The sequence below is a fragment of the Stegodyphus dumicola genome, chromosome 1 (genome assembly GCF_044657685.1).
Source record: "Stegodyphus dumicola isolate Sdum_Otavi_A_Nest chromosome 1, ASM4465768v1".
NCBI lineage: Eukaryota > Metazoa > Arthropoda > Arachnida > Araneae > Eresidae > Stegodyphus > Stegodyphus dumicola.
In genome coordinates, this window is record NC_140768.1 from 125,427,925 (window position 1) to 125,454,046 (window position 26,122).

General features: G+C 36.1%; 1 protein-coding gene across 2 annotated transcripts in view; it reads left to right on the forward strand.

The window, feature by feature from the left end:
- LOC118198461 (acetylcholine receptor subunit beta-like 1) overlaps nucleotides 1-26,122 on the forward strand; it is a 316,357-nt gene that overhangs the window by 232,209 nt on the left and 58,026 nt on the right. The window lies entirely within an intron of this gene.

Genomic DNA, 26,122 nt, shown 5'->3' on the forward strand with positions numbered 1-26,122 from the left:
TGTTCCTTTACCCTTCCCTCTAGAGAGAGGGTAAGTCCACAGCGTTGCCAAATTGAATGTTACTCTTTCTAGTTTTTTACTTTATTTATATACCTCGTAATCCGAAAACGTTTATGATTCTGAAAGAAATTCGATTCAGCTTGTTTTGGAAACTTTATGAACATCGAATAATCTGATAGTCTAATTAAGTGCGTACAGGAATTTAGAGCGTGTTGGAAAGCGTATAGAAATATTAATTATAAATAATAAGTAATAGTTGAAAATTCCTTTCTTATTTTCTTTCAAAAGAGCACCCAAATGAATTTTCAACAGATGCAGGTTTTTGAGTTATATCTGGATGAGAATAAAAACTAATTAAATTCGACCACCTCGTCAAGGATTGAGAAATGAAAAAAAGTAAAAGTGGGTGCCCATTTCAGCAAAGCGTATTTATAGAATTGAATCTTTTGTTTAAATTTTGAACGGCAACTGTTTAAGAACTCATCACATATCAGGATTAATGATGACATAGTACATACAGAATAGTTTTCAAGTGACGCGGTTTAGATTTCAGAAAAGGGACATAGCCAGCTTAAAATGATCAATTTCAAGGACTAATGATAAATTGAAAATAGTAATTTCTTTCATATTTTATATCTTACGATTGTGTATAACTAAAAAAAAGGTAAAATAAATGAGATTAATACAACTGAGAATTTTCCAATAGGAAGGTACAAAGCAAAATAATGAACTCAAACATAGAAAACAAAACTAAGGGGAGCGGGGAATCACTAAATCAATACATAAACTAAATTAATTTAGGATAACAAATTTCCACCAAAATAAATAGTACATTTTACCTTAATAATTAGTACCGTTACATCTTCGGGCATTTGCCTCCTTTCATTTTACTAACTTTATCATTCGAAAATCTAGAGGGGAAAATTGTGCAAGTAATTTAATTTCCGAAGGACGTGGTTACAGTGACAGCATAACAAATGAAAAGTAGTCGGGAGTAAATTAGGGGTAACTCTTACAATATTATTTCTTTCAAAGAAACCTATACTCTAATGACAACATATAGCACTACTGAGCCGATATCTAATGATAACAGTCAAATAATGATTAACATTGCAATATCTAACAAGATATCTTTATTTCTGCTTTTTTGTCCTTTGAATCTCGCTCGTTTTATTCTTGTCTCTGACATTCCTCAGGTTTCTTATCATCCGTAAATAATTAGAGAAAATGAATGTGCAGCCGACTCGGCGAATGTGGGTACATATTTCGTCGTGGTGGGTTGGTGCTCGTATTAGGCTGGTATAAAGTACTATAATTAGAAAGAAACGGTTCGGCATGACTTTCCCAGGTTGTTTGAAAAGGGTTTTCTTCCTTAGCAAAACGAAAACAATCCTTATGAGGCTATTTTTTAATTTAGGGGTGCTCGTTTTTCCAACACGTTGAGGAAGGGAAGATTAAGCGAATATTTAAAAAATTTCCCGAACCTGCAGCTAAAAACCTAGGAGGAGAGAAATACTATATTTCTAAACTTGACTATATCGAGAATTCTGAATCGGGGATACGCGGAAAAGTCGTACTTCTAAACTTGATTAATATTTCTAGAAGAGGTTCACTATGCTTAATTATTCAATTTAGATCGCACGTTTCCTAAATTTGACAAATGTTTAGCGAAAGATTACGTAAAATATAAACAACTCATGAGTAGGTTCACAAGATTTTACTTTCGGATCGTTCCCCGCTGCGTGATTCGATGGCTATGAGGTAACAACTAAAACAACGCCATCAAAAAATGCGAAATGGCCTTCTTCTCCCCCCTTTCCACTTGCCTTCGGTATGTTTCAGAGCAAAGCCCTCGACAAGGATCAAGCGACGTGAGCTCTCAACTCAACTCGCACTTCATTTACAATGCAGAACTGAGAAAATCTTTACGAAAACGGGGACTGTCCACATATTGCACTTTGTCATTACTGACTGTGGAATTTGCCACTGATATTAAAGAATGGTATGACAAATGGGAGCTCCTGCATGAGCTTACGATAGTTGTGTATGTGTAAACAATTTTAGTGAAATTATAGTATCATTTGTATAATGCAATATAAAAAGTCTGAAAAGACGAAGCTCTTCTGAAAAAATAAGATTACAGGGGCAAGTCTGTTTAACATTGAAGTGAATGCTATCTTGCTGAATTGGCGTAATAACGCCGCGATGGCTATGTCGCCATGCTTGGGGATCATTCAAAGGTATTTTGGTCCAATCCCTGTATAACTATAATTGACCTCTGTATGTAACTGTAGCAGTGTCTACCCCTTATATGTAACTTTAATCATATATGCCTTCCCGTAATGGAAGATACTAAAGAATGGAAGATACTCCACGGAAGATACTAGAGATTTCTCGAAGGGGCCGAGGCAAAACTATATAAGCCAGAACAGAGCAGCAGCTCTTAGTTTTTAGTTCAAAGTCAGACCTCCGTAGGAGCTTCGATCTTTACATGCGCTTTTCATTAAGCTCTGTTAAATGCTCTTAGTACTTTAAAGTGGTAACAGCTAATCGTGTTCTCTCGTACTAAAAAATATGGAAATTGTAAAAGAAGAGATGAAAACGCGCCAAGGAGAGATGAAAGACGTGAAGAAAGATGAAAGGGGCCGTCAAATCAGTTCAAGAAAAGGATGAAGCAGGCCAAGAAGAGAATGTCAAGAAATGAAAAAATACATGAATGTGAGGATGAGTTTAACAAACTGAAGGAAGATTTAACACCTACAGGTCAAGAAATGAGATATTACTACCATAAAAGAAAAGAAATTTGAAAATATGGATGGTAGAATAGACGTGGTTGAAAAAAATCGTAGAAAGAGTTTCTGTTGTCAAACAACAAATCAAAGAAAGAGTTTCTGCTGTAGAAAAATAAATCGATTACAGAGTTTCTGCTGCAGTTGCCGAGGAAGTTGACAACTTAACGAAATCCATAAGCGCAGCGGGAAATAATACTGATACTTTTAAATTCCTAGCCATGTCTTCTCGTCTATCTCTAAAGTTATCCACCTATGATAGAAAGAAACCCTGGCAATGTATAAGACCCAGTTTTTTACTGTGATAGATGCAAATAGATAAGATCCTGTCTCTTTGATTCTCTGAGAGCAGATGCAGTGCATATTCTTCAAATTCAAAATTTAAGAAATCAGTTTCTTCAAATCAATTTCTTCAAATTCCAAAAATCAGGCGTTAAACTTCGGAACTCTATCCAGCGCGTTAGAGTTGCGTTCCGGAGAGAAATGTTTAAAAGACTATAGCAGGCTTTAGTTACAATCTAGCGAATAGAAGCGCACGGAAATACTCCAAGAGCTCGGCACGGATTTTGAAAGGCTGTCTCATCTCGCTTTTTCAGACTGCTGAACAGAAACAAGAGAATTCCTATTCCTGCAGTACTTCATCGATGGCGTCCGGGATCTTGAAATAAATATGCTATGTGAATGGCGGATGTCAAGGACCTAAGAGTGCTATACTGTACGCCATGAAATTCGAGGCATCCTGGCAAGCAACTGGTAGAGACGCCACCTAATCAGAGCTGCTTATGCCCAGGAGTTAATAAATCAAGTGACTACTCGTCTATACGATTTAATCAGGCGAATCAATGCCTTCAGGCGGTATAGGAGTCATAACAAACCGATCCTACAGTGCTATATATGCGGTTGTGAAGGCAACATAGAAAGGAACTGTAGAATATTCCAAGATACGGAAGCTAAAACCACTCCACAGCAAGGAAGCAGGAAACAAATTAGTGGTTATCTCGCCGAGCGAGGTTGTCAGGTATTGAGAAGTTCTATTTTAAAGCACTTCAGATTTCTACAATGAGTGGCGACAGTAATGGATTCTTTATCGTACGACATCTAACTGGAATTCTTTGCTACATAACCATCGATACAGGAGCCAATTTTTCTATTATTCGAAACGATTTGGCTCAACAACTGGAAGGTAAACTCATGGAAGCTGTCCTGCATCGCCCTCCAGACTGTTTCCGGTGATAAAACGTGACATCAATAAAATGTTAATCGTTAACATCACATTCGGAAATACCGCCTACCATCACATGCATATTGTAATATTAGAATATTACATTTTATAGATATTTATTCTTGTATACGCCTGTAATGAAGTTTTAAAGAAATCTCGTCATTTTTGAGCAACCAACCAACTTTATTAGTCAAAACTTACAGAATAACAAAAAAAAAAAAAAAAAAAAAAAAAAAAAAAAAAAAAAAAAAAAAAAATCTTTTAAGCGCGCGCATAGTCTGCAGGTATTCTTTGCGGATAATCTTCTGCGGTAATTTACATTTCTTAGTGGAATTATGTTGGTAGCGTAGCAACGCAAATATGTTACAATATGTAGCAAAATATTTCAGAACCTTGCATATTCGGATCAGACTTTCTGAGGGATTATAATTTTCCCTTGGACTTTAAGAATAATGAACTGCATTCTGCATCGGAATTAAAGATGAAAGAGTTAAATCCATCCATCAAATCATAGCTGAAGACTATATTGCAGTACCAGCAAGAACATAATTTTTGCTTCCTAGATCCGTAGCTGAAAACAGAAATTTTAGTACAACATAATACAATAATATAAGAACTGTAACAGCCCGAGAGAAATACTAATAGCCTCGGTGAGCGTCAACCATATGGAGAAGCGTCATTTCGGTGAGAGCTGCCAACATAAGGCGAAAGTCATTAGGAAAGGTGAAGTGGCTTCAGAAATGTACCTGCATTATACGAACCAGCAGGCTTCCAGTCTGTATTTTCGGAGTGTTTAACATCGGAGTTATTGCAGTTTGCACAACTAAACGACGCAGAGGGCATGTCAGTCGAAAATTTCAAGATGTTTTCTCCGCACATTTTCTGAAGTAGATGAAAACAGTTTTGCTCAGCGTAGAATTGATACGAGAGATTGTCCGCCAGTCAAGCAACATACAAAACTTCTGCCTATTGCTAAATAGGTGAAGGTAGGAAAACTTGACATGCAAGAAAACATGCAAAAAAACATGAAAGAAAGCGACGTTATACAGCCTCCAGCAAATCCTTAGGCCTATCCTGTCACTCTGGTCTGAGCGAAAGATAATTTGACTAGAATTTGCTTTGAATATAACTGATTGAACGAGGTCAAGAAGAAATATAGCTTTCATCTTCCTAAAACTGAAGACATTCTAGACACTTTTATGGAAGTATTTGTGGTATTTTGATACTTGATTTAAAGAGTGGATATGGCAGGTAGAGATACATCCTGATCACCGAGAAAAGACTGCTTTTATTACCGGTCAAGAACTTTGGTAGTTCAAGGTGATGCCGGATGGATTATGCAATGCAAGGGTCACATTCGAACGCCTCATGAAGACAGTATTGAGAGGTCTTTCTTATGAAACCTGTCTGCTATGCTTGGATGACATTATCATCGTAGGAAAAAGTTGTGAACAGCATTAAAAAAATATTAGGAAGGTGCCTCAAAAACTGAATGAAACAAATATAAAGTCCAGCTTAATGTAAATTATTAAGACAGGAAATGGCTTACATCGCTCTTGTCATCTCTGCTAAATATATATGTACGGATGCAGAAAAAATATCGCTAGTTAGAGATTGGAGGTGCCCAAAAATTCGCATCAGTTGAGAAGTTTCCTCGGGATTTTCACCTACTGTAGAAGATTTGCGAGGACGTTTCTTCCATTGCAAGATCCCTTCACAAGCTGAGAAAGAACCAGCCAAAGATTTTATGAACCAAAGAATATGAGGATAAGTTTAACAAACTGAAGGAAGATTTAACATCTGCGACAATCCTGAGGCAGCCTCAGGTCGACAAACCATTTATTTTCGACATGGGTGCGAGCAATAAGAGTGCTGATGATGTTTTGTCCCAAGAAATAAACAGTTAAGAAAGTGTCTTGGCATACTGGAACAAGGCATCTAAACATCACCTTTCTAAACTGGAGAGAAATCCCATGTCATTTGGAGAGAGAGCTGCTCGCCATAATTAAAGCCGTAGAATATTTCCCTCATTACCTCTACGGCAGAAAATTTCCGCTCCGCATAGATCATGTACTGTTGACCTGGCTCTTAAATTTCAAGAATTTCGACGGTCAATTAGTCAGGAGGGTACGGAGACTCCAGGAATATGACATCACTACGCGTCGTAGGAAAAGATCGTCGTGCGGAAATTTCTACGCGCTGTCTAGAAGATCCCGCCCAGAAACCTGCAAATATTATTACAGTTCGAAGCGAAATACGAGCTCGTTAGTACGGTCGCACGAAGAGTTACGACTTCGACATCGGCTGAGAGAGACCGATGGAGTGACGAAGAAGTCGGGAAAACACTAGTTGGAAGGCAAGCGACATTAGACCCATAATTTACTTTATGGGGGTCTTCAAACAGGAAACCTATAATGCAAGACATTTTGATCTATATTACTATGAAAAAACAATACTGGGTTCTCTGGAACTCACTCCATATTCAAAACGCGGTCTTATGCCGGGAATGCGAATTGGATGATGGAAAGGCATTCCGATGGTAGCTGATACTTCCAAGATACCGTATCCCAGATGTCCTTGAAGAACGTTATAGCAGTCCGACTGATTTATTAGCAATAGATTTATTATTCTTCGGGTTAACGAAGAATTTGCGTAGAGAGCGCTTTTTACTGTAGTAATTAAAGGGCTGACGTGAAAAAGTGGTGTCGACCTTGCGATGCCTGTGCGGGTCAGAAAGGACCGAAGAAACGCAGCCGAGGAAGCTTCACTTCTTCAGTTTAGGATCAAAGAAAGGAACTGTATATCAGCTGTAATTAAATAACTATGCAGAGTATTCGGCGTAGACAAAATGCAATCGACTCTTTTACACATGCCATAGTAAAGGGTTTTGATCGGACCATCCTTTATTACACTCTTGTTGATAGTTTACAAAAGCCAACTGGACTGGCAGAAGAATTCACATTTATTCTTACTGCGTACTGCAGCGCTGTTCACGAGACTACCGGATTCTTCATCCCAGATGTTGTTTAGTTTAGCACCTTCGTCTGCCTTGTGATCTCTTGTTTGGTCTCCCTCCAGATGCGCTTTCATAACCTGAGACGTATATTCAAGATCTCAGGTTTGAAGTGACGCGCAATTTTGCGTGATAGCGAGTCAGCTTGGCGACGGAGACCTGATACGACAGGAGAGCTACAAGACTTTCTCCTAAACTATAGTTATCCTGAAACGGTCCTTACACAGTCCTAAACAGGCTGAACGACTTCCTAGTTCAGGTCCGTAAGTCATAAAATTCTACGCCTAAAATCGTTCATTATGACAAGCTATCCTTTTAATACTGCCATAGTTACGTATCCCCATAGTGTATATAATGTAAATAGTATACTAAGACCATAGTCTTATGTCTAAATTCATACATTTATTTATTGACTAGCTGGGGTACCCGGATTCGCTGAGGGAGTTGATATGAGATTGTGAAAACATATTCTAACTATTTGCAGTACTTGCTTGAAAACAAAATTTTACGTTTTGTTATCCGGGGTATTATATATACAAATTTTTCTATTTCCTACTCGAGAGCAAGTTACGTACAGCTGAGCATGAGAACAGTAGGATTCTTTGAGATTGATGCCGCAATGTTTTAAAGTTTGTTTTTGCGCTTTGTTAATTGTAAGCTAATTTGATTGGAAATTGCAATCTTTTAAATTGGAATGGCAGTTCAGCAGATATCAGTAGTATTTTGGGGATAAATACTGTTTGTCTTTAGTCCTTTCCAGTCATAAAATTGGCTTCTATGATGTTATTCGATGCCATCCTTGAGCTGAGATTTCTTAGTAGTATCATCGGAGATCCAATTGTCAGTCAAAGGCAGTGTAATGGCATTCCCAGTACTTGCAAAGAGTTCCAAATTCAGTAGGGAAGTTAACAATTTCTTCAACGTTTACTATCGTGTCAATCGATTTATACATTTTCTCTTTACCAGGAATTTTATTTTGAATATTAAAGTTGATACCGTCAAAAATATTATTTTTAGTTGCCAAAATTGCCCTCTGAAATAGCTACTTCAGATTGGTACAGTTGTGAAGAACAATGTTTGGATAAATTTTGTCGATGAGTTCATTTTCAGTAATGGCTATGTTGTAGAAATCACTGTTGAATTCAATAAGGCCGGTCGTCTGGTCAGTAGGATATGTTCCTTCGCCTATTTGTAAAAGTTTTTAGACAAAATGTGCTGTACTGTTCTTTTGTCTTTCGATAGTTTAACTCTCATATTTTTTGTTAGTTGCGGTATTTGTATGTGTGGCCAGAGATATGATTTTTTTAATGATTTTATGCGTTGAGTTTTATCTGCTGGTGTTGACTTGGAGATAACTGGAAGTGTTTGTGCAAAATCCCCTGAGAATATGAATAGAGTTCATCCCACCACTTCAGAGTTTCCTCACAAGTCTTGTAATGTTCTGTTCATGGCTTAGTGTGATTTTTATGTACCATTGTGCATTCGTCCAAGAAGATAATTTTAGTTTGTTTTAGAAGTTCACCCAATCCAAACGCTCTTCAGGTTTTACATACTGGGAATTATTCTTCGGCTATATTCAAAGGCAATTGTAGGGCGGAATGGGAGTTCCTGTTCCTTTCATAACTGTGGCAGCTATTTCAGATGACGCCAGTGCAAGTGCGATGTGTTGTTTAACACGTATTTCTGCCAGCAATAGATTTATTAGAAACGTTCTCCCGCTGCTGCCTAGTGCGTCTAAGTAAATAACTGCGTATTTTCCGAAGTGCTATTTTATTGTAGTATTTGTGTATCCTTCGGTCGACGAAGTCCAACAGAGTTTCAGCAGAAGTCAGTGCTCTCTATATTAATGTAATTGTCAATATTTGCTTAGTGTATGTTTTTATTTTAATGTTAAGACAACTTTCTTGCGGTTAGTACTTGAAAGATGTTCTTTATTCATTTTCTAGTTCTAAAATTTTAAATCAATTTTTAAAAGAATCAGAAGAAAACATGCTCGAAAATACATATTGTTACGAATTTTTTATACATAAAAATAATTTTATTGAAATTATTTGCAAATCGTAGTATCTGTTGCATAATGTCACAGGAAAGGCGTTACAATGCTAAGCAACTGGAAAAATAATGTTACACGGGTAAGTCAAGTTAACATTGAGGTAAATGGTGCGTCCAGCAATTTCGAGAAACTGAAAGTACTAGAAATTTCGCGGCGCGCGGGTAAAGATCGGAGAAAGCATTAGTTTTCAGTTTATTATTTCAGAACTGAGTTTAGAATTTAGCTCAGAGTATTGAGAGATCACTGTGCAAGCATGTTACATTTAAGGCCTTTTGTATTATCTTTGTCGTCAACGTTCTTAATGGTTTCAAGTGGTAATTACTGATATCGCTCTGTCTTACTGAGAAGAAATGTACGTAGTTTTGTGTGAAAAGTTAAAGAATTGTAAAGTGTTTTTGGAAAAATAAATTTCATCAAGCTATCATCGGTTCTGCGTGCATTCAATCTATTATGAACCTGTAAGCAAGTAATAGTAAGAAACAAAAATCTATCAATGATGAACCTAAATGATGCCTTCGACTACACATATGAAGAAACAATTGTGAGAAGTAATCTCTGAAACTAAAGACACAATTCAATAGATTTTAATGTCCTCGTTGAAATATTTTGAGACTTTTATAAAAACGTACAATCATACATCAATCATACAACCAGACATTATTGTTCACAACTGTACCAATTTGGATTGGCTATTTCAGAGGGCAAAAGAAAAACAATATTTATCAGTTAGACTATAAGTATATCTGCTGCTCTGAGTTATATTTTATGGTTTTAATGCACATATTGTTGTGCAATAATTAGGATGTCGACAATACGACATATGATAGTATACATACTAGGATATTTTATGAAATAACATAGCATGTAAGATTAAACAAGACTTTTTCTCTCAACTGGCATTAAGTTTCTATTACAGAGTACTCTCGATTACCCGGATGCAAATTATCCGGCTTGAGAATTACCGTACGCACACGCAACTTTGTGAGAAAATATATAAAAACAAGCATTTGTAAGTCTGAGCCTGCTCTTAAAACCGCTGAGTTGCATCTTCAGCTTTAGTTTCAATGATTTCCTCGCAGAATTCGTTCTGCATGTGTATAGTCTATGTATTTTCGTGCATATTCTTTTCTCATTCTTTTAAAAATTAATTTAAAATTTTCGAGATAAAAATGAATAAAGAACACGCTACAGGTACTGAGAGTAAGAAAGTTGTTTTAACAATAAAGCAAAAATCTTACAATAAACTTAAAGTTTCTAAGAAGGGTAAAGTCGTTAAACATCGGTAGTTCGAAATGAGCTCGGTTTTATGCAAACGGATTGCCAGCATAGGCGCTTTCGTGGTCTTCCCCACGTGAATGTGGATGTCAGAGAACCCTCCAGGAAGACAATTCTCCCGTTTAGAAGATAGCCTTTGTGTGCTTTGTCATAATCATATAAACCAAAAATCAAACCATTAATCGAATGATTTGAACATGGTATAGTTAAGCTCGTTGAAGAATTTGGAATCGGCGAGCAAACTATTCGTCGATTAAATATGGCAAAAAATTGATCATAATTGATCAAAAATCAATAATGCGAACAAACAAATACAAAAGATACATTTTTCTTTATATATATATATTTTGTAAAACTTACAAAAGTTTTGATTAACATACTCTGCGATTTGGATTGGATTATTGAGAATACGGCAAAGCACACTAAGGCTATCTGTCGAAGGGTAGAGATGCCTTCGTGGAGGACTTTCTAAGGGAAACTAGCTCGTATACACGTTAAACATGGGGAAAACCACGAAAACGCCCATGCAGCCATCCCGTTCGCGGGATTCGAACCTCGGCTTGAACTACCAGTGTTCAGCGAATTTACCGCTCGGCCGCTGGTGGACTACTACGATTTGAAAGCGAGCAATAGCAATAGTTTTCAAAACAAAGCAATTTTATCTCCAACCCACGAGACTGTTGCTACTCGGCAAAATGAGTGGGAAAATTAATGTTTTCGGAATTTTTAATTAATATCTCGGCTGATTAAAATTGTTCGAAGATGGGAATAGTCGAAATGGCTTCCCAAGAATTTTTGGAATCGGGAATAATGTATTTAATATTTGGCAACACTATTTTTATTTCATCGTAAAACTTCGAAATTTTTTATTAACAAACTCTAGGATTTGAAAGCGAGCAGTGGCAACAACTTTCGAAATAAAGCAGATTTTCATCTTCAGCTTGCGAGATTGTTGCAAAACGGAAAAATGAGGGCGAAAATTATCTTTCTTGGTAAGTTTTTAATTATTATTTTTTATTTTTGGTACTTTTGTTTGGAAAAAAATGGACGTCGACCTTTTCCAGGACCCAGAAAAGAACTGTAGAAAGTTTGGTGACGATAGCTGTAGTAGCGTTGGCGGACGATAGCTGAGTTATTAGCGGACAAACACACAGGCTTTCTTCTTTCTATATATACTACAGGGTGATTCAGAATTCTCCATCAATATTTGGGAGGTAGAGAATAGGAAGAGAAGGAGATTTCACATAGGAAAGTATGGGCGCAGACGAACGCATGGTGGTGTAGAGGAAGTTGTGTGTACACAACTTCCATACATAAGCACAGCTGTTTGACATGTGCAACCAGACGTCATTCGACTAAATGACTTTGCAGAAGTAACATGAACCGGTATACGTGGAATTAACTTGCAGATATGCATGTAAATGCCAGGCATATTCCAGAAGGTCCGGTTGTCCATGCAACGTCGTTGTATGAGTCATGCATTCTAGCACATGGTCAGCAGTTCGAGCACCTCTTATAATTCTGTAAAACCGATGCAAAGAAATGTTACATATAAGATAATAAATGTTTTTTTCCTTACTGCTTCCTTCTTATGTGTTCTTTCTATCATTGAACTGGGTTCATTTTGCCCTACTACATGGCATATGCGCCCATGCATTCCTATGTGAAATCTCCTTCTTTTCCTATTCCTTACCTCCCCACCAAATATTGATGATAAATTCTGAATTACCTTGTATATATATATATATATAAGTATATATATATATATATAAGTATATATATATATATAGTTAACTATTTAACCTGTATATATATAGTTAACTATTTAAAGGTCGCTATATTCATCATAGCTGGCGTATTACTGCAAATTCCATATCTGAAGAGGCAAAGAAATTTGGAAATGGTAAATGGTAACAAACTAATGTTTTGAGAAAATGTGTTTCAGAAAAGACATGGATAGTGGAATTGTTTTCGATCAGAATCCTATGAACAATGTATAGATAGATATAGAATCGTGTATAGATATAGCATGCATAGATATCATATGTAGATACATTATCTATAGTGTATATAAATATATCAAGATAGATTCATGTACAGATGTATCATGATAGATAGAATCATGGGTAAGTAGGTAGAATAAATAGATCAGACACATACATGATGTATCTATACATCATCCGTCTATTAGATAGATGACAGATAGATCAGATAGGTAATAGATAGATAATGGCAGATGATAAATAGATCATATGTAGATAGCTGTAGCTGAATCATGTATAAATAGATAAATTAGATATATGTAATGGATATATGATAGATCAAATACATAGATAGAGGAATCATGTATAAATGAATGGAACAGATTGATGATAGACAAATTATATATAAGTAGATTAATCATGTATATATAGATAGAATGGATAGATGATGAATATCATGATAAATAGATAGAGCAGATAGATAACTTGTATAGATATATCGTCAGATAAGATCAAAATGGACCAGGCCTCTCAACTTAGACCCACAGGTCACCGTGTGACCCATTTCATAATTTCAAATGATTCACTTGAATTCCGAAAATAAAGTATAATGTATAAACATAAATTGTAAAACATAAATAGGAAACGAACACTTAGAATACATAAAAATAAATGATAATACTACACAGCTAACAGTAATGAAAGTGTATTTTAAATTGTAATATAATTTCAAGCAGGAATAAGTTTGCCAACTTCATTCCATAATTCGAAAAAAATTCTTTCTGCCATTTTGTTCTCATTCGGTTCAACTTATAAATGCGAGCAAATCTTTTTATACTTGAAACGGGCAGCTGCCTACGTTAGAAGCATCACGCAATACTGATAACGGAGCCACCACACAAAGAAGCAGAAGCCAGTCAACAACAAACGTTCTCATAAATAGGGAGATCACCGCCGACGAAACGCCAGTAAAATTTCTGCAAATAAACATGCAGCATGCCAGAGCAGCAGTGGCACAGACAATCCAATACGCAATATATAACAACATAGACTTTATTCTTGGCCAAGAGCCTTATAACAGAGAGGGGATAGCAGTTGGCTTCCCAGTAAAATGGACAGTGTTCCAAAAGGCAGACAAAGACAATCCACCAAGAGCGATCATAATATGCTGTAAACCAGAATGGACGCCGATTATCATTGCAACTGAACAGGACAATGTAGCAGTGTTATTGGAAGTTCACTCACTTTCCATAGTAATCACAACAAGCTACTCACCACCGACGATGGAAATTGGACCCACGACCAGATTTATGAAACGAATTTTAGATCAATTGAAGATCCCCAACATGATCTTCGGGGGTGACTTTAACTCCCATAATACAACCTGGGGTTATCGCACTACGGACCAAAAAGGAAGAGAATTGGAAGACTTCATCTGCTCAAAAAATTTGGTATTACACAACACAGCTGAAGCGCCACCCACCTTCGACAGGGTCTACGCGCAGGGATGGCCTGACCTCACACCGACGACCATGCATGTAGCCCCTTTACTGCAAGACTGGCAAATAGACGATCAAGAAAGCCTTAGTGACCATAAATACATAACCTTCTCCCTCTCACAGACGACATTCCGTCACTAAGATAAAACGTTATAATCTCCCTGGCAGGAAATTACTCAGCTTCACTAAGAAAATTAAAATACACCTTACGAATCTTGAAGCCACAATACAGCAAGCGGTCACCTTACCAGAACTGGAGGACTTCTCCCTAAAGCTGCAAGATACCTTGCAAACTGTCTGCAATAAAAATCTCCCTTCTAGGAAACCTCAGAGGGTGCAGGAAATCAGCTGGTGGACAGGAGCATTACAAACTCAGCAGCGCAAGTGCAGAGCACTACGACGAAGACTAAAATATGAGAGAAGACTGGAGATTCCATCAACCACACTCTCTATCTTCCAAAGGGAACGTGCGAAATATAAAAAGATGATAATCCAGGCCAAAGTAACCTCATGGAGAGAATATTGTACACACACGAAAGAAATCTATGAGCTGCACCATATAATAGCGACTGGGAAGGTCTTCAAGCCATCTCAGCTACAAATTCCGCACTCACAATGCAGCAATGAAGACTACACGGCCGATACCTTAAATGCAGTTTTAAACATCGTATTCAGTCAAGATGATGCAGCTCAGGATACTGCACAACAAGCCATTCTCCGTGCAGAGATAAATACCTTGGACACAGAAGCAGATCCAGACTTTACGCTCCAAGAACTTCAAAGAGTTCTGGCAAGTCTGCCACGCAAGAAGGCTCCCGGCCCAGACGGGATGGACTATGCCATAGTAAAAGCCACGATAAAGGCCCACCCAACTTTCTTTGTCAGTTACTTCAATAAACTACTGTCACAGGGACTATTTCCCACGCCCTACAAAATAGGGCAGGTGATTCTCTTTCTGAAGAAAAATAGAAACCCGGCAGAAGCCTCCTCCTTCATACCTATCTGCCTACTATCGGCAATGGGGAGAGTTCTAGAGAAACTAGTCATGAACAGACAACGCCATCATTTGCACATCCACAAATACCTAAGCCCCAGCCAATACGGTTTTAGAACAGGCTCATCCACAGTGTATGCCCTATATGACATCAAGGAGGCGATACTGGCAAATCGATATAACGGCTACCACACAGCAATGGTCAGCATAGACCTCAAGAATGCATTTGATACGCTGTGGTGGCCAGGCATCAGGCAGGCTCTACGTAAAACAAAATGCCCAAGCAATACATATAACATTATCTGCAACTACCTGCAGGACAGGAAGCTCTTGGCTGTGCACAATGCAGATATCATAGAGAAAGTGCAAACCAGAGGATGCCCACAAGGATCGTGCGCCGGGCCACACCTATGGAACTTGACGTTCAATGAAGTTCTGACAGCGACGTGCTCGGCGCACACTAAGATCTTTGCGTATGCAGACGACGCGGCACTGATTGTAAGGGGAAACACACGGGACGAATTACAGCGTAACTGCAACGAAGTGTGTGAAATATTCCATAAACACTGTCAAAAACTGAAACTAACAATAGCTGAGCATAAGTCCAAAGTCTTACTAATTCCGAAAAAGGGAGGCTCACTAGTAAGACGCCCCACCATCAAAATTAATAACCAACGTCTGAAGATAGTAAATCAGCTAAAGTACCTAGGAGTTACGTTCGATCATAAAATGACATGGATCCCCCACATTCAGGATGTAAAAATACGGACAACAGCAATTGCTAAGCAGATGAGACTCTTCTACGGATATAAATGGGGCCTTAACCCGCATATCCAAAAAGTACTCTATACAACTGTAGTTGAGAAAATAGTAACATATGCCGCCGCAGTATGGGCACACCCAATGCAAGGCAGGAAAGTCAGGCATCTCAACACTATCCAAAGACCCTTTGCATTGGGAATCACCAGAGCATATCGCACCACTTCAACTGATGCCATTAACGTGCTCGCCGGCCTCATTCCTCTGCACATTCGTGTCGAAGAAGAGGCAGCACGTCAACACGTCCTACAGCTCAAAAGAGCAGTCACTTTCGATGAAGACTTACTACCCTGAAGACTATGAAACGAATGTCTGCCCACTCAATATCCATCCAGCAGTGAAGGGCAAGGGAGTTTTTGTCACTATTAATCCTACTACAACCCATCGTCCCGGAGAATTTATCATGTACACGGACGGGTCAAGAATAGATGAAAAGGTAGGATGCGCATATGTAGCCATGACGCACGACACAGTAAACGAGCAATGGAAAGATCAACTCAGACAGAATAACAGCGTCTTCCAGAGCGAAGCGGTAGCAATCGCAAAAGCAATTCGCTACCTGCACACACATCAGCACAGCCATGCTACCATCAAAACTGATAGTCTATCATCGCTGTATGCCATATGGAACCCGGACCACCCATCAGACATCCTACAGGGCATACAAAAGGACCTCAGGGAAAACTTTCCTTATTGCACGAAACTGGAATGGATCAAGGCTCATGCCGGCCACCAAGGCAATGAGCTAGCTGATCAACTCGCCAAGGAGGCAACGACAGATCCATCCAGTACGCAAATAACCATTCCATGGCCCCACTCGTTTCTCAAAAAGACACTTCGCTTAAAGGCCACCGGTTTATGGCAAAGTGAATGGGACACCAGCGCCACCAGGAGGCGCACGCACTACTTTATCAGCTACGTGGATCCCGGCAGAAACACTGCCTACACACAGCTGGTAAGATTTGTATCCGAACACGGACCTTTCCCGGAATACTTCCACAAACGTGGCATCAGCCACACAAGCCAATGTGCGTGCGGAGAAAATGGCTTACCAGAGCACTATCTTACATCTTGCCTACTTACAGAAGGGCTGCACATTAATCTACCACAGACGAACCGTCAAACCTTTTGTAAGTACATGATAAAATAGCGGCACCTAATTAAAATGATAGTGCAACTGATGGACAAACTGTCTGACTTAAACACAGACCTGTGCCATCCTTAGATTTTTCACTCTACCTGTAATATAACTTTACGTAATATCTACACGAAGTGTATCAGCATTTACCATGAGTATGATGGTAATATAAAGTAAATATAATAAAATGCAAGCTGCGCCATGCAATGTACTGTAATACGTAAAATAGGATAATGACCTTAATAAGTAATGAACATAATAAGCATTATGAACTTAATAAGTAAACGCACACAAAAGCAGTGTATATCTTATAAGTGTCTTAATTATGAAAGTAACATAAATTCAGTGTAACGCAAAAGTAATAATAATGTGCACAATATGTATTATAATATTAATGCACGTAGAGAATTAGTAAAAAATGTGAATAGCATGTGCACTCCTTAAGCCTTTATGTTTTAGACGTGAAGATAATGCAATGTAAATGTATCATTAGGTAAATGCAATATAAATGTAAATAGCACCATTTAATGAACATAATAAGTAAATGCATACGAAAGCTGTGTATACGTTACAAAAGTCTTAATTATGAAAGTAACGTAATTTCGATGTAACACAAATGTAATATAAATGCAAACAACACCAAGTAATGAAATTGTGAAGGTGGTGCACATAGAGCACCAGTAAACAATGTGCATAGCATGTACCCTCTTTAAGTTTTTATGTCCTAGATGTGGAGATAATGCAAAGTAAATGTATCATAAGATAAATGCAATATAAATGTAAATAACACCACTTAATGAGCTGAATGAGTAAAAGCCTATGAAAGCTGTGTATGTGTAATAAATGTCTTAATTATGAAAGTAACATAATTTCAATGTAATGCAAATGTAATATTAATGTAAACAACACCATGTAATGATTCTGTAAAGGTGGTGCACATGTGCACATTGACAATCAATAAACAATGTGAATGTGCATAGCATGTGCCCTCTATAAGTTTTTTTTTTTTTTTTAGACGTGAAGGTAATGCAATGTAAATGTATCATAAGGCAACTGCAATATAAATGTAAATACCACCATTTAATGAACTTAATAAGTAAATGCATACGAAAGCAGTGTATATGTTTTGTAAATGTCTGTTAAATGTCTTATTTATGAAAGCAACATAATTTCAATGTAATGCAAATGTAATATTAATGTAAACAACACAAGTAATGAATCTGTAAAGGTGGTGCACATAGGCAATCAGTAAACAATGTGCATAGCATGTACCCTCTATAAGTGTTTATTTTTAGACGTGAATGTAATGTAATGTAAATGTATCATAAGGTAAATGCAGTATAAATGTAAATAGCACCATTTAATGAACCTAATAAGTAAATGCATACGAAAGCAGTGTATATGATATAAATATCTTAAATTTGTATATAATGTATGTAAAATGTAACCAAATGTACTTAAATTTTCAATGTTATCTGTGTTCACAAACTCTGTAAAATGTGCATCCAAATGTATAATTATGCTCTTGTTTGGCCCTGTATTGCAACTAATTATTCTGCCTAAACTCTAGATAAAGGTGGACGTGGCGCTATACCAATTAACCAATTGGCAGAGCGATGGTGCCCACGTCCTCCGTCGCATGTCTCATGTTGCATCTTTCCTGCTTCCAAAAAAATCATAATGTCTCTACAGTGGTGCCCGAACTAAAAAGGGATGGATGATGACTCTCCACACCCAGGTTTTGGCGATTGGGTCCCCTTAAACCCCAGTCGCCCCTTAAAACGGGGAGTATATAAGGTATTTCTCCCGCCTTCTTAGCGTGCCTTCGTGTAGTAGTGGTCTGCATGCTGGGCGCGTGTTCCAGAGGTCCGTGGTTCGATTCCCGGCGAAGGTGTTGCATATTTTCCATTTTTCCTGCTTCCAAAATACCTAATGTCTCTACAAATTAATTACTTGATGTTGATATTTGAATTTATTGTATTCTAAAAATATAATTAATTAAAAATACAATTGACGCTTTTCCGACATTACAATCTTTCTCACTTTCATCTGGAAATCACAAGATTTCCTGATACAGAATAAGAAAGAGGAATGCATCTTGGGTTTAATATAGCCCAACGCATGCTCAGAAACATGCCTTCAGAGATCGAAATTTTGTGCTCTTGCTTGTCTCTAAGTTGCGAGGTAATTTCATGAACCTCATTGCGAAGGACACATCTTCGGAAACTAGGGAGGAGCAAGTGTATTGAAATACTGACACCAACATGCTAGTAAATTAATTAAGTACTAATACGGCATTTTAATTGTAACTGCAAACTAAAAGTATTACTTAGCTAGAAAGGAAACATGCGGTTAATGTCGAGGTCTCGTTAATTTGCATTTAAATCCATTTCATTTATTATCTGGCCTTTAAATTTGGCATTAATTGCCATGAAATTATTTTTCTTAAGAACTCTTTCAAAAAGGATTTTTTTCGCGACATCTGAACGTACACATGTATCTTGCATAACTCAAAAACGGTTAACCGTAGAACGTTTGCATCTTCCTTTCTCATTGCAATCGGCAGTAGCCAAAAGTACGTATGTACACCTACCCAATCCCTTACCCAGCTTAAAAGCTCTCACGCAGCCTTTAGTATTGCAATCGTTGGTCATAGTCACATTCTCCCGACTACAGAAGTGTTTCAAATGATGAAAATATTCATGTTTTGGCAATTTCAAATTAAAAAAGATATGAATTTTGGAAAAATTCCAAAATATAGCTTTGAATGCGCTCTCCGGTTTCCTACACTTATTTATATTTGGGAAAGGTTTATATTCGTCATAAAACATAAAAGTACAAGAAGTCTGACAAAAGTTGAAAGTGATATTTAATTTGCAATTTTTGATGTCATTTTCAACTTGCCTGGAGGGATCGGTGAATTGAGTTAGAATTAATCCAGAAAATGAGTTTAAATAAAGCGAAACAAAAAATGTGCATAATTTAATAGACGCTCAAGAGATCATGTGGCTTCACGCTAGATTTTTTCTGTTTGCTATTTCATTTCTTTAAAAATAATACATAGCGGTAAGATCCGATGACAACATCCTATTATTTAAAAAATGAAGTTTAACTTTGAAAAGTGTAATAAAAATATTTAAATACTTACAGAAATTTACAATAAATTTTCAATAATTAGGCAATATCGCAGTTACTCGATAGTTCTTAAGCGAAAAAATATTAAAAACACATTAATTCGAGACGAAATTATTTATAACTTTCGAATGAGCTTCATAATGATTAGCGTTCAGAAAGCATTCGAGCTCTCATAATAATGAACTGAACGGAACAGAAAGCAACAAAAGACTTAACTTCCGTTTCAAAAGACTTCCGAATCTTTTATCTCAAGTTCTCTAAGAACAGCGCTCATGTTAAACTCCCACAAATGATAATGATCATTAGAGCAAGTTTTACACGACAGATATAAGAAAAAAATGGCTAAAAAACGTTATAAGCATTTTAATAATAATGCTTTTACTTCGAAATATTTTTGGGAGGAAGGCGAAATTAAATTCTTATTTTTGAATATGAGTCATATTTATTCACATCTTATTATACTGAATGAATTGAGCATATTAAATCAATTATTCATATGAACACATGAACAAATGATGATCCATTAAATGGATTTGAATCCGGTTGACTGAATGAATAGATGAATTGTTCATATGAATATGTCATATTCTATTCCACATTCCATACCCAATATTGACCAGTTCAATGGAATATGTAAGAACGAAAATATTCATATGAATGGGGAAGAATATAGTGATTGAATTATTCACGTGAATATAAGAAGAGTTCATATGAATAGGGATGAACATACTGAATAAATTGATCATATAAGCATATGATCGTTCATATGTTTATATGATCACATTCACAGTTCATATGAATATGAATATTGAATGAATTTTTCACAGGAACAAATAATGCTCCACTGAATGGATTTAAATTTCCTTGACTGAATGAATAGATGGACTGTCCATATGAATATGCCATATTTCATTCCACATCCAATATTTTAACAACTTCTTACGGAGTACAAAAGAAAAATGCAAATGACATTAGATACCTTCTTCATGAAAAACAGAAAATTGGAAATGCAGCAAAATCTGAATAATCTAAAATATAAATAATGATTTAAAATTTTATTTATTTCTGTATATTAATTTGTTATATTTCAATAAAGTTTTCATTTTGTATTATTATAAAATTATACTTAATGAATTTAAATACAAAATACTTGGACAATTCTTTTTAATTTTATACCAGTTTTCTCATGACTCCATTATTGACATGATGAGATGACCTTATTTAACGCTATTTCGTATAACGCTCTACTTTGATGAAACGTAACCCCCGCGTTAAGCGCAGTTTTACTTTATGAGTAAATATTTTTTCATTGAATGGATTTTTAATTCCGTTGATTGAATTTAAACTATTTTGGGGATAAAAAAAAATAATTCTTTATCATTCAATGCAAGAAATGTTTGTTCGCAAGTAGATGAATTGGCCAGTACTTGTGATAATGTAAACAAATGTGGATGCTCCACAACACTTCTCTAAGACGACGACCTGTACAAAAGACCAAAATTGTCTGGAACTACATAGCCTCTCTATGCTATTCAGAACTGTATTCTGGAATTTTGTTTTTCACAGGAAGCTGATTTCAAATTTTATTTCAGCTAAACGCTTTTAATATTAAACAATTCATTATTATTAGTAGTATTTTTGTTTTATGAATTGTTAACTGAATTGCCCACCGTTGCATGGTTAGTGCGAAGGGGTTTCATTTAAGGGTACCAGGTAGTTTTTTCGAGATCTCAAGTAGATAGTGATTTTCCTTTTATTTTGTTTTTCTTTCGAATAAAACTGCAGAACAGTGTAGAACTAACTTAGCGTCAAGTAGCGAATTTAGTAAGAACTGGTATTTGCTTTGTTGTGTTTTTTTTTTGGAAAGTCACCCACCATTTTGGCCTATTTCCTGACTATTTTCGAAATATTCGCTAAAAACTGATAGAGAGTGCCCTGAAATTCTTCTTTAGATATTCTCCACTGTTCTACAAAAAGGACTTTCAACCAAGGTAAAATTTCATAATTTTAGGAGGAGGGAATGCAGTTCCCGTTTTATTTACCTCTTAAGAACTTATTTCAGTATATGAATATAAAAACCGACTTTTATTTAAGTTTTGGTATGTATCAGCATTTTTTACACTTTTTGTAGTTTAATTTATAAAACACATTAAAAAAACCACTTAAATCTAGATGTAATGGGCTGTGGATTACACTGCCTAAAGCCGGGAGAGCAGGTTACGGATAACTGAAAAACGCGGATAAATCAAACTATCAATTTCAAGCATGTTGTATGGGTTTATTTCCGAAGAAAAGTTTAAAGTAAGCTGACTTTGTTTCCGAGACTTTGCTTTACTTTGATTTTTGTTTCTTTTGTTTTGTATTCCAATCCCCTTGGGTGGGCGAAGTCCTGTGATCCTTTTGGTACTCTACGGTTAAGGATGCACATGCAGAAGGACTGTAGGAGGTAATTGTTGAAACTAAACCTAAAGACGTAACTCAGTAGCTTTTAGAGCACGCTCGGGACTCGCAAGTATTTGCTTTTTACCCACTCTCGCGTATAGCGTTGAGTGTGCATGCGTGGGCACCGCCATACACATGCAAATTATACTGTTTGAGGATTATTCTTGCATGGACATATCCATGCATGGATAATCCTCAAACCGGATAATACAGAATAAAGTGTAAATATATATATATATATATATATATATATACATATATATATATATACATATACATATATATATATTAATTTCTGGAGTTTTGGAAAGGAGGCATGATGATCAAGAAGTGATCTTCTAGCAATGGTAAAATGGATAAACGAGGGAAAAAAAAAAAAAAAAAAAAAAAAGAGTTGAGAAACCAAACCATGTTCTACATTGTTCTAAAGAGTAAAAGAAGACGGCGCCATCTAACGGTTTTACAGTAGTCTCTGTTTAATGTGATCCCCTTTGTCCATGGCTGTTTGGATAACATTAAGGGATGATAGCATCAGATGACGAGAAAAGATATTCTTCAAAATAGCCATGGAATCAAATTAATGTAATATAAATATAACTAGATACATATAAATAAATACTTTCGCAGAATTTTAAATAGGAAAATTTTGTTTATGAACTGTTTTACATTGCCTTTAACCGAATACTTCATTTATGAGCGATTCGCAAAATTTTATATTGTATAAAGAATAAATACAATAGTTTACACGCAAACATTAAACAGCTTATATAATAATAATGATAAGTGCTAATTACTAATATTATTAAATCATTATTAAAAATTAATATAATAACTAATAAAAATAATGTAACAATTAACACTAGTAACAACAACAGTTATAATAAGTTTATACAAATTATAAGTAAAATTAGTCTAAATTATTTCGTATAGATAATTATAAGTTATATTAATAATATTGCGGGAATTTTCTTGACCTGAACTCTTAATATGAAGCGAATTATCGCTATAACTGAAAGGAACTACAAAGTCAGGGAAAGGTTTAAATAAACTTTTTTTTTTTTTCCAAGTATTCTTCTGTTATCGGGACCGGATTCAGAAACGTATGCATGTACGTATATATCTATATATCTATATAGATATACACGTATGTATAATATAGGTATATATGTGTGTGTATACACATACACACATATATGCACATACATACATTTCTGAATCTGGTCCTGTAAAGAGAAGCGTACACTTTTTTATTCAAACACAACATAAACACACATTCTTGAGCTAACAATATCACCACAGCCCGTCGTATTGCGACTCAAGGAACAGTCAGTTTCAAGTTAATGTAAAACAATAATCAAGAACTGCACACTTTAAATATGTTCGAAGTTGGCTCAGTAAATCTACCGGTGTATCAAATTTAAGTGCTAGCGCCGAATAATTACAACTTACCAAAGCTAGCAGGAACTAAACGTAGCGTGCTCGAACAGGCCAGAAGTATGTTCCGTCTTGCAATCTGAAAACTTCAGTTTAAATACTAGCTGACACATTTACATTCTGGTGACGAATACAGAAAGGAGAAGTTATAGTAAATATCCAAATCCTAAAAGCCTAGTTAATTTAAATAATAATAACCTTACAAGTTATACATTAGGAATAACGGTTTAATACTTTTAAAAGGTAAGTGTGCACTCATGCTAAGTGCAGGAGTAATTATTAGAAGCAGTTGTTACTAATATACCATATAAGCAAGTAATACATATAATTTATGTTAACAGTACATGCACTCAGAAGGTGCTTTTGAAGGATCAATGTACACCTCGCATACCAAAAAAGGAGGCAAACAGTTTATATCTCCCGTTCTACTGGGCCAATTAACGAAATTTAACTTGCATTTTTCTTGTCTCGAAAGCGTGACTTAGGATGTATATCAGATTTATATATAGCATCGTTCTAACATAGGTATACTGGCACAAAATCGGAGTTTTTCTAAAATCACATACCCACTTTTCTCCAAATTTCGATTCTACGTCTCAAATTATGCCAAAGTGCAAAATTTTTGAAATTCGCATGATTAATTTTTAAAAAAATTAGCTCTCACAATTTTGCTTCTCAGTATTAAATAAATTTGGTATATATTTATTAATATCTTTTTTTTTATTAAACTTACTTGATTTCTTCTTTCACAATTCGAATGGGTTCAATCTAAATAAAATTCGCAGATATTTTCTGATTTATATTCGAAATTTGTATCTTTTGGTAATTTTTAAAATGTTTTTCAATTATTAATATAACTTGTAAAATTTTTACCTTTGCCTTAAAGCAGATGTACTTCTAGGCAAACCTGCAAAAAATTAAAGTTTTTTTATTCAAAATTTCCAAAGATATCCAGGAATTATATTAGTGCGTTTTCAAGTTCAGCATATTTAACGTAAGCGATTACAACGCGGAATGTGTTTTATGCTCATTGTTAAAATTATTAGAAATAATTAACGATGCACCTCGGAAAGAAAAATAGGTTACTATAAATTAAGAATTTCCCCAAGTGAATTACCATTTAAAGTGAAATTGAAAAAAGTGTGCCAAGATTAATTTTTAAATTTCTCGGTAAGTTTCTCACCAAAACTTTCACAGTTTAATATTTTGGCGCAATTGCAGTAGAAGAATAATTTTTCAGCAAAAAACTCTCTTAATAAAATTAGAAAAAATCTGAAAAACAGGAAAAAGACATGAAAAACAGGACATTTAGTGCCGGTCGTAATCGCCACCCAAATCTACGATTTTCTGCCAACAGTTTGGTAGTTTTTCAAAGCCTTCGGCCCAGAAACTTGGTGGCCGCAAATCCAAAAACAGATCAACCTCATTTTGGACGTCCCTTGCAGAATGGAAGAAGCACCAGCAAGATGTAGCTGCAAGTGCGAAAAAATGACTTCCGAAGGAGCGATTTCTGGGCTATATGGTGGGTGTGGTAAAAAATCTCATTCGAGACGGTTAATGCAGACACATGTGGGCTTGCGTTATCTTGATGAAATATTATATTTTTGTTCAGGAACTCAGTTCAACGTCTTTCCTTGACAGCAGCGTCAACATGGACTAGCATTTCGCTGTACAGCTTACTATCGAGGGTTTTACCTTTACAAGATATTCTTTGTGGATAATACCATGGCACTCCCACCAGATAGAAAGCATTATCTTTTTGTTAGTCAAATTGCGCTTTGCGACGTTGCCGATGGGCTCACCGGGCGCACACTAATTCCTTCTCGGCCTGTGTTGAAGTAAATCTACTTTCCCTCACAAGTGACGATCCGGCGCAGTATTTTTTACTTGCGTTGATATTCGAGCAGATTAGTGCAGGCCCGAACACATCTGTCCTTATTTGCTTGAGTCAGCTCCTGCGGTACCCAGTGATTGAACTTGTACGTCAAGTTTATGCCATGCATAACGCGAGTTTATTTGTTGCGAATCTAGAAAAACTAAGGTTCGCAACAACAAAGTAACGTCTTCTTTTATTATTGCGAATTAAATTATGCCCAATCCATTCTGGAATTATCATTTAAGTTATTAAATTTTCCCATATTATTGACTTAGCATAGCGTCCATAATAAATTAAATTAGTTTCTACGCTTTCAGTGTCTTTTTGCCGAGTGGGACCAAAAGGAAACTTTGAGTTTTGTGCACTGAAAATTCTGCCTTCTTGTCCGTTGGCCGAATTGCTTGTTTTTCCGTAGAAACTCTAATTTTAATTTTAATTTTTTTAAAAAATT